Source organism: Mobula hypostoma, chromosome 12 (genome assembly GCF_963921235.1).
Source record: "Mobula hypostoma chromosome 12, sMobHyp1.1, whole genome shotgun sequence".
Lineage (NCBI taxonomy): Eukaryota > Metazoa > Chordata > Chondrichthyes > Myliobatiformes > Myliobatidae > Mobula > Mobula hypostoma.
In genome coordinates this window covers 44,275,221-44,285,421 of record NC_086108.1, presented here as the reverse complement: position 1 = coordinate 44,285,421, position 10,201 = coordinate 44,275,221, and the positions used below count along the sequence as shown (strand labels likewise).

Genomic DNA, 10,201 nt, shown 5'->3' with positions numbered 1-10,201 from the left:
GGAGGCATACACGAGTGAGATAGATCAGCTGGTTGAGTGGTGCATTCAACATCAATAAGACCAAGGAATTGATGTGGACGTCAGGATGGAGAAGTCAATGGAACACACACCAGTCCTCATCGAGGGATCAGCAGTGGAAAGGGTGAGCAGTTTCAAGCTTCTGGGTGTCAACATCTCTGAAGATCCTGGACTCAACATATTGATGCAGTTACAAAGTAGGCAAGACAATGGCTATCTTTCATTAGGAGACTGAGTAGACTTGGTATGTCACCAGAGATCCTCACAAACTCCTGAAGGTGTACTGTGGAAAGCAACCCTAACTGGTTGCATCGCCATCTGGAGTGGAGGGGCCACTACACAGGATTGGAAAAAGCTGTAGGAAGTTGCAAACCCACCCAGCCCCATCATGGGCACCAACCACCACAGCATCGAGAGCATCCTCAAACGGCGATGCCTCAAACAGGTGGCATCTGTCATTAAGAACCCCCATCACTCAGACATGCCCTCTCCTCATTGTTAACACCAAGGATGTGGTACAAGAGCCTGTGGACACATACTCAACAGTTTAGGAACTGCTTCTTCCGCACCACCATCAGATTTCTGAATGTACAATGAACCCGTATAACTACCTCATTTTTTGCTCTCTTTTGCACTATTTATTATAAATATATATATATATATTCAAATATGTATTATATATATAGTAATTTATAGTTTTAAAAATTATGTAGTTATAGGACATGGAAATCTACAGCACATTACAGGCTCTTCAGCCCACAATGTCGCGCCGACCATGTAACCTACTCTAGAAACTGCCTAGAACTTCCCTAGCGCACAGCCCTCTGTTTTTCTAGCCTCCATGTACCCATCTAAGAGGCTCTTAAAACCCCTATTGTATCCGCTTCCACCACCGCTGCTGGCAGTGCATTCCACGGACCCACCACTCTCTGTGTGAAAATCTTACCCCTGACATCCCCTTGGTACCCATTTCCATATAACCATATAACAATTACAGCACCCAGGCACCTTAAAACTATGCCCCCTCATATTAGCTAGTTCAGCCCTGGGAAAAAGCCTCTGGCTATCCACATGATCAATGCCCCTCATCTTCTTACACACAATTTGAATGTATTGCTGCAAAACAACATATTTCCTGACAAATGCTAGTAATATTAAACCTGATTCTGACTATGCTATCTCACCCTTCCACGTCCTCATCCAAGTAATTAATACCACTGGTCATCGTGAATGTGACAGAACATTCACCACCTGCTTGGACCAGTGCTGAAATAACAATTCTCGAGAAGCTAGACCCCACACAGGACAAAGCTGCCCGCTTAATTGCACCCCAGCAACAAATCTAAACTTCCATTCCTCTCACCCCATAGGAGCAGGTTGTTTTCCAATTCATGCGCCGTTCTGACCTGGAAATACATTGCGGGACCTCAAATGTCCATCTGTCCATTCCACAGATCTAGACTACTCCTACAACAATTTTCTAAAGCATCTCCATCTTTCGTAGAGCACCGGCCTACCACGTCCTTAGCGCCTAACAATTCCGTGTGTGGACTCCCGATTCCCTTTAAACACAACCTTTGGCGAATCAGCGTGCTGCTAAATTACGTCCTGTCAACAGTATGCAAAGTGTTTTCCAAATTATCACACTGGCGGGCTCCATACAAATGTAAGTTCTTGGACCGTTGTAGAGAATAATATTCTTCAATAACTCGAAGGTCAGTACCCCAGGTAAGTGCGCTGTTAAATTGTAACTGACATGCATGCCAGGTAATTCCGAAGAAACGTATCAGGAGTGAGTACGCAGCGTGTGTCCTGCGTAGTGGAGCAGCTTTATAGCGGACCAGGGATTGGCTCAGCGGCAACCGTACATTAACCCAGCGCGCCTGATTGACTGAGTCTGGAGTCGGAGGCGTGTTCCGGCGGGGTGCTGGATTAGTGGCGCCCGAGGTGAGTGAATACAACTTTCAAATTGCCAGGTGCTTATGCTGCTGCTCCAAAAGCTTGCACAGCTCTCCTCTCCCTCAGCCTCGGGGTTTGGTCGGGAGATGTGGCTATATATTTCTGTTGGTTTCGATCGGCCTGTTCCTTGGAGCGGAACCTCAGGGAAAGGTCGGTAGATGCTTATCTCCTATTTTTCCTCACTTCCTTCTTCTCTTCCAGCCCCTCCCTCCCCACCCTCTTCACCCTATCTTCTATCCCTCCAATTAAGAATCCAGAAGTCTGAACTGACACGATTTAGTATTGGTAGAACAACTACTGCACAGTTACTGTACAGACGAAGTTATTTTACTGAGGATGCCCCCCCCCCATGGACATACCAATCAAAGCATTTAATAGAAATAGAAAATGCTGAAAACTCTTGGTTGTCACTGAGGCTGCGTCAAGCAGACAAAACAAATCTAGTAGCTTAAAACGGCATTTCTGAAACACTGAGCCATCCGCAGCAGCAGGACAATATACAAACGCGTTTGTACATTACAATCTCTAGAGGGGCGTTCTCTACACTTTAGCATTACAGTCGAGGCGGGGTTGGTACCTAAAATGCGGTGCTAACAAGGTGAAGCTGTACGTTTGTATGCTTAACATAAAAATAATTTGCAATTAGCGCAAATTAAAACATAACCGGCAGATCAGATCGTCACAAACTTGGCCTGTACGGTTGAGAATAGGTGTAACAGCGATCAAGAGAAGAAGGAGTTGGCACCAACAACTTCCCCATTTTTGTTACTGTTGGGTCCCAACATGTGAATGCTGAATCACTCTTAACAGTTAGAAATACCAAGTAAACTACTGGGGAGAGTTTAAACTAGAGTTGTTGAGGGGTGGGAACCGAACTGAAGAGACTGGGGAAGAGGAGGTTGGCTCACAAATAGAGAAAGCTTGTAGCCAGTGCAAGAGGGAGGACAGGCAGGTGATAGAGAAGGGATGTGCTCAGACCGAAGGTTTGAGATGCGCCTATTTTAACGGAAGGAGTGTTGTGAAACAAAGCGGATGAGCTTAGAGCGTGGATCAGTACAGTACATGGAGATATGATGTGGTGGCCATTACAGAGACTTGGATGGCTCAGGGACAGGAATGGTTACTTCGAGTGCCGGGTTTTAGATGTTTCAGAAAGGACAGGGAGGGAGGCAAAAGAGGTGGGGGCGTGGCACCGTTAATCAGAGGTAGTGTCATGGCTGCAGAAAAGGTGGATGCCATGGAGGGATTGTCTACGGGGTCTCTGTGGGTGGAGGTTAGGAACAGGAAGGGTTTCTTTTAAATTAAGCGCAATCGTGAGCAACAGCCACTATCCTGATCAAGTCAACTAGTTCCCGAAGAGAACTCTGATAGGCCAGTCAGATGGTTCACTGCTGCTCAGCGGTAGAACACAAACAAGCACAAGGGTCGCTAGCCCCTGTACCCCAGAAACACACCTGAGCGGTGCGGCGGAGGTACGTGCTATGTATGACCTGATCTGAAAGCATAATGTTGACTCATAACAGACCGTTATCCTTAGTCAAGGATTGAGTGATCAGCACAAATGGACAAATTATACTTCCACTACCCAATAACTTTACTGGGTGTTTTTTTTTTATAGACCGCCCAATAGTAACAGGGATATCGAGGAGCAGATAAGGAAACAGATCCTGGAAAGGTGTAATAATAAGAGTTGTCGTGATGGGAGATTTTAATTTCCCAAATATTGATTGGCATCTCCCTAGAGCAAGGGGTTTAGATGGGGTGGAGTTTGTTAAGTGTGTTCAGGAAGGTTTCTTGAGATAATATGTAGATAAGCCTTCAAGAGGAGAGGCTGTACTTGATTTGGTATTGGGAAATGAACCTGGTCAGGTGTCAGATCACTCAGTGGGAGAGCATTTTGGAGATAGTGATCATAATTCTACCTCCTTTACAATAGTATTGGAGAGAGATAGGAACAGACAACTTAGAAATATGTTTAATTGGGGTAAGGGGAAATATGAGGCTATCAGGCAGGAAATTGGAGGCTTAAATTGGAAACATGTTCTCAGGGAAAAGTACGGAAGAAATGTGGCAAATATTCAGGGGATATTTGTGTGGAGTTCTGCATAGGTGCGTTCCAATGAGACAGCGAAGTTATGGTAGGGTACAGGAACCATGGTGTACAAAGGCTGTAATAAATCTAGTCAAAAAGAAAAGAAAAGCTTACAGAAGGTTCAGGGAACTAGGTAATGTTAGAGATCTAGAAGATTATAAGGCTAATAGGAAGGAGCTGAAGAAGGAAATTAGGAGAGCCAGAAGGGGCCATGAGAAGGCCTTGGTGGGCAGGATTAAGGAAACTCCAAGGCATTCTATAAGTATGTGAAGAGCAAGAAGATAAGACGTGAAAGAATAGGACCTATCAAGTGTGACAGTGGGAAAGTGTGTATGGAACCAGAGGAAATAGCAGAGGTAATTAATGAATACTTCAGTATTCACTATGGAAAAGGATCTTGGTGATTGCAGTGATCACTTGCAGCAGACTGACAAGCTTGAGCATGTAGATATTAAGAAAGAGGATGTGCTGGAGCTTTTGGAAAGCATCAAGTTGGATAAGTCGCCGGGACCGGATGAGATGTACCCCGGGCTACTGTGGGAGGTGAGGGAGGAGATTGCTGAGCCTCTGGCGATGATCTTTGAATCATCAATGGGGACGGGAGAGGTTCTGGAGGATTGGAGGGTTGCGGATGTTGTTCCTTTATTCAAGAAAGGGAGTACTGATAGCCCAGGCAATTATAGACCAGTGAGTCTTACCTCAGTGATTGGTAAGTTGATGGAGAAGATCCTGGGAGGCAGGATTTATGAACATTTGGAGAGCTATAATATGATGAGGAGTAGTCAGCACGGCTTTGTCAAGGGCAGGTCTTGCCTTATGAGCCTGATTGAATTTTTTGAGGATGTGACTAAACGCATTGATGAAGGAAGAGTAGTAGATGTAGTGTATATGGATTTCAGCAAGGCATTTGATAAAGTACCCCATGCAAGGCTTATTGAGAAAGTAAGGAGGCATGGGATGCAAGGGGACATTGCTTTGTGGATCCAAAACTGACTTGCCCACAGAAGGCAAAGAGTGGTTGTAGACAGATCATATTCTACATGGAGGTCGGTCACCAGTTGAGTGTCTCAGGGATATGTTCTGGGACCCTTACTCTTCATGATTTTTATAAATGATCTGGATGAGGAAGTGGAGGGATGGGTTAGTAAGTTTGCTGATGACCCAAAGATTGGAGGTGTTGTGGATAGTGTGAAGGGCTGACAGGGGTTACAGCGGGACATTGATAGGATGCAAAACTGGGCTGAGAAGTGGCAGATGAAGTTCAACCCAGATAAGTGTGAAGTGGTTCATTTTGGTAGGTCAAATATGATGGCAGAATATAGTCTTAATGGTAAGACTCTTGGCAGTGTGGAGGATCAGAGGGATCTTGGGGTCGAGTCCACAGGACGTTCAAAGCAGCTCCGTAGGTTGACTGCATGGTGAAGAAGGCGTACAGTGTATTGGTCTTCATCAATCATGGAATTGAATTTAGGAGCCGAGAGGTAATGTTGCAGCTATATAGGACCCTGGTCAGACCACACTTGGAGTACTGTGCTCAGTTCTGGTTGCCTCACTACAGGAAGGACGTGGAAGCCATAGAAAGGGTGCAGAGGAGATTTACAAGGATGTTGCCCGGATTGGGGAGCATTCCTTATGAGAACAGGTTGAGTGAACTTGGCCTTTTCTCCATGGAGGATGAGAGGTGACCTGATAGAGGTGTATAAGATGAAGAGAGGCATTGATTGTGTGGATAGTCAGAGGCTTTTTCCCAGGGCTGAAATGGTTGCCACAAGAGGACATGGGTTTAAGGTGCTGGGGAGTAGGTACAGAGGAGATATCAGGGGTAGGTTTTTTTACTCAGAGTGGTGAGTGCATGGAGTGGGCTGCTGCCAATGGTGGTGGAGGTGGATACGATAGGGCCTTTTAAGAGACTTTTAGATAGGTACATGGAGCTTAGTGAAATAGAGGGCTATAGGTAAGCCTAGTAATTTCTAAGTTAGGGACATGTTTGGCACAACTCTGTGGGCCAAAGGGCTTGTATTGTGCTGTAGGTTTTCTATGTTTCTAAATCATCTATCTCAGTTTCCTCCTGAATTTATCTAAACTTGCATATTAAAACTTGACTTCTTCCTTTCGCGGATACTAAACGTTTACAGCATTTTCTTTCATTTCAAGTTTCCAAAATCTTTATTTTTATTTCCATTTAGATTAGTGGAACTACTAACAAATTTATCATTCTTAGTCCTGGCATCCTTTTGTAAGAGAAAATTCTATAATTCCTTAATTCTTTCGTTGAAAAATATTTCTTGATTTCACTCCAACCTAGTTTTGGTTCAACTTTAAGATTTTTGCTAGAGGTTATGTATTCTCTTTATCTAGATTGAATAGGTTAGGACTGCATTCTTTAAAACATAAAAGATTGTGAGGAGATTTGATTGAGGTATACAAAATTATGAGGGGTATGGACAGGGTAAATGTAAACAGACTTTTTCCGCTGAAGTTGGGAGGGACCAGAACAGGAGGTCATGGGTTAAGGGTGAAAGGTGAGAAATTTAAGGGGAACATGAGGGGAAACTTCCTCACTCAGAGGGTCATGAGGGTGTGGAATGAGCTGCCAGCATAAGTGGTCCATGCAAGCTCGATTTCAACATTTAAGAGAAAAGTTGGATAGATACATGGATAGTCGGGATGTGAAGGGTTATGATCTTGGTGCAGGTCGTTAGGAGTAGGCATTTAGATTAGATGGGCCAAAGGGCCTGTTTCTGTGCTGTACTTCTCTATGACAGCTTTGTTTTAAATCCTGGAGTCGATTTTCATCCTACCAGACTTTTGTCATTTGCCATCTAAGCCTTGGTGTCATACTTGTGAATTTATTAGAGTCTATTCCAAAGCCAACGTGCTCCTGAATTGAACATCAAAGAAACTGCAAATGCTGGAAATCTAAAACAAAGAGAAGAAATATATATTTAAAAAAAACTCAACAGGTCAGGCTTTGACCTGAAATGTTAACTGTTTCTAATCCCATAGCCATGGACTGACCTACTGAGTATTTGCAGCATTTTCGATCTTTGTTATGTTTCCTGACATTTTGTGTCCAAAATTAAACATGTTTTCCAGTTAGAATTTGATCAAGGTCTGGAATAGAAGGTGATAATTCTGATGCACAATCAGAACATTTTACAAGTTGAGGATGCAAGGAATTACAGCTGTAGGAATCTGGAACAACTGGAGCCGGCAGTGGGTCAGTGCAGCATCTGTGGAAGGAAATGGACAGTCAACATTATGGGTTGAAACCTTTTGTTTGGGCTCGATGAAGGATCTTGACCTGCAATGTCGAGTCCTAGGAGAGAACAGGGAAAGAATCAGCCAATTCAGGATTTAACCAGTCCTTATTGGGCAATATAAAAAAAAGCAAGATCAAGGCCATTGTTGGTACTCATCAAATTTGAAGCAACACTTTTTTTTTAGTTTTGGACCTCTCCTATACCTTTTACGTACATGCAATTTTCACAGAATGTCAGGGATATATAGGAAACCATCTGTCCCAGCTTTGCTGGAAGGAGATATTGAAGCTGTAACCAATAAGGAAAAGGCTGATATGTTTGTAGAGGTGTTCCAAGCGTTACAAAGTTCTGGAGTGTTAGGTGATTTGAGAAAGGAAATTATGTTAAAGGAAAGTTGGAAATTGGACAGGAGTTTGGATGAAAATAGGTCCATAAATTTGTTTTTCTCCCTTCAGGAATTGCAGGAAGCTGTCCAATCAGGTTCAAACACTTCTCCTGGTAGGGATGGACTGTGTTATGAATTGCTTAAGCATTTAGATGAGCCATGGAGTCATAAGTAGCTAGCCATCTGGACACAAGCTGGGGTCTGATCAGCCCTGGCTGGATCACCTGGAGGAGGTTGTATGACGTTGAAAGACCCAAAACACCCGATGATTCCAGGAACATCACTGAAGATGTGTCTGGAAGCATCAATAGATGTATGTACACAGGATGACTCTGTATTAATAGAAATTCTAGCATTGTTTAATTAAGTGTGGAAAGAAGGAAAATTACCAGTAGAATGGAAGCATGCGGTGGTAGTTCCAGTTTTAAAGCCAGGTAAGGACGCGTCTAGTCCTAGTTCGTATCGGCCTATAGCTTTAACGTCAGTGCTTTGTAAAACTATGGAACGAATGCTCACCAACAGACTTGTTTATTTTTTGGAAAATAAGGGACATTTTGCTGCCTATCAGAATGGTTTTAGAAATGGAAGATCAACAATGGAATCTGTCGCCCTTTTAGATATGATATTAAAAAAGCATTTCAAAATAGAGACGTAATGGTAAGTGTATTTCTAGATATTGAAAGAGCATATGACTCACTATGGAAGGATGGCTTATTAATTAAACTCTATGATGCAGAAATTAGAGGTAGAATGTTTAATTGGATCAAAGATTTCCTTAAGGAAAGGACAATTCAAGTAAGAATAGGCGGAACAAGCTCCAAGTCAGTTAAAATAGGTAATGGTACCCCTCAAGGAAGTGTCATTAGTCCAGTGCCTTTTAATGTCATGATAAATGATATCTTTGATCAGGTAGGGACAGGATTTGGCAAATCATTGTTTGCAGATGATGGTGCAAACTGGAAAAGAGGAAGAAACGTCAAGTATATATTAAGGCAGGTACAAAAGGCTTTAAGATCAGTTGAAAACTGGGCTAATAAATGGGGTTTCAGGGTTTCTGCTTCTAAGTCCAAATACATGATTTTTGGTTTTAGAAGAAAGATTCCTGATTGTGAATTGTATCTATATGATTCTCCACTAGAAAGAGTCAAGGTATTCAAGTTTTTAGGTGTCTGGTTTGATGAAAGACTTACTTGGAGGGTTCATGTAGATAAAACAATTGGAAAGTGTGAGAAAGTTTTAAATGTTATGAGAAGTATTGCTGGATGTGACTGGGGAGCAGGGCGGGAAACTATGTACTTAATATATCTAGCTATGATTAGATCAGTTATAGATTATGGTTGTACTGCTTATGGTTCCGCTGCTATGGCAGTGCTTGGAAAACTAGACACTGTGCAGTCCAAAGCACTTAGACTCTGTTGTGGAGCTTTTAGAACAACATCAGTCCCGGCATTATGTGTGGAGATGGGAGAAGTGCCTCTACATTTAAGACGAATTCAGTTGGGCCTGCAGTATTGGGCAAAACTAAATGGATTCAATCACAGCTGTCCACCGAAGTGTCTTTTGCAGGAGAAGTCAGAACGCCAAAGTAAAATTAAAAGTTACCCATTTTGAGATTTGGGATGTATGTGTCTCAACTTGGAGTTAAGATTGGTCACCGGGTTTCAGATGGTGTTTCTGTCTTTGCAACAGAATTATTAGCAATACTCTGGACCTTATGGTGGATAGAAGACTCTGGACCATGTAGGGTTATCATCTGTTCGGATTCTGCTGCTGCCTTAGAGACTATAAAAGGGAGTAAATCAAAAGCTTATCCTGACATAGTTACTGAGATTCTCTTAGTGTTGTTTAGAGTAGGGAAGATGGGTTGTGCAGTTAGATTTTCATGGATACCTGGGCATGCTGGGATGGAGGGAAATGAAATTGTGGATGGCATTGCCAAGTCTTCCTTGCAGAGCAGGCAAGTAGAAATTAGAGTTCCCCTAGGCAGAGCAGAATTGAGAAGTAGGATTAAAAAGGTATAGAGAAGAAGTGGCAGGAGGAATGGAAAAATGAATTAAGGGGCAGGCATTATTTTTCTAGTCACCCACTAGTTAAGAAGGTCTCAGACTGTCACCTATTAAGTCGTAGAGATATGATGAAATTTACAAGACTTAGGTTGGGGCATTGTGGGCTAAACTATTATTTAAAGATAACAGGAAAACATCCTACTGGATTATGTGAGCGTGGTAGTCCAGAGACAGTCCAGCATGTTCTACTGAGCTGTAATCGATACAAAATTGAAAGAAGAATGTTGTTCAAGAGGCTATCTGGCTTAAATTTATTTTGGTTTTCTATTAAATCTTTGTTTGGCCACCACGAGAATCAACATCTGATTGAAGAGTCTATTATTCAGTTTATACGTGAGACTAGGTTGTATTCGAGAATTTGAGTTCCTTGAAGTTCTATAATTAATTATACATCCTGCGGAGGGCTGTAATACGCCTA

General features: G+C 42.7%; 1 protein-coding gene across 4 annotated transcripts in view; it reads left to right on the top strand.

Annotated features, from left to right (window-relative positions):
• The first annotated feature begins 1,875 nt into the window (after nt 1-1,875).
• Nucleotides 1,876-10,201, top strand: part of acot11a (acyl-CoA thioesterase 11a) — a 135,457-nt gene continuing 127,131 nt past the window's right edge. Inside the window, exon 1 of one of the 4 annotated variants that reach the window (XM_063063940.1) lies at nt 1,876-1,965. The gene's annotated coding sequence lies outside the window, so the exon portion shown is untranslated. Of the gene's footprint in view, nt 1,966-1,996; nt 2,128-10,201 lie in introns of those variants that run through there. The other 3 variants (XM_063063941.1, XM_063063943.1, XM_063063939.1) reach the window with 3 other exon arrangements.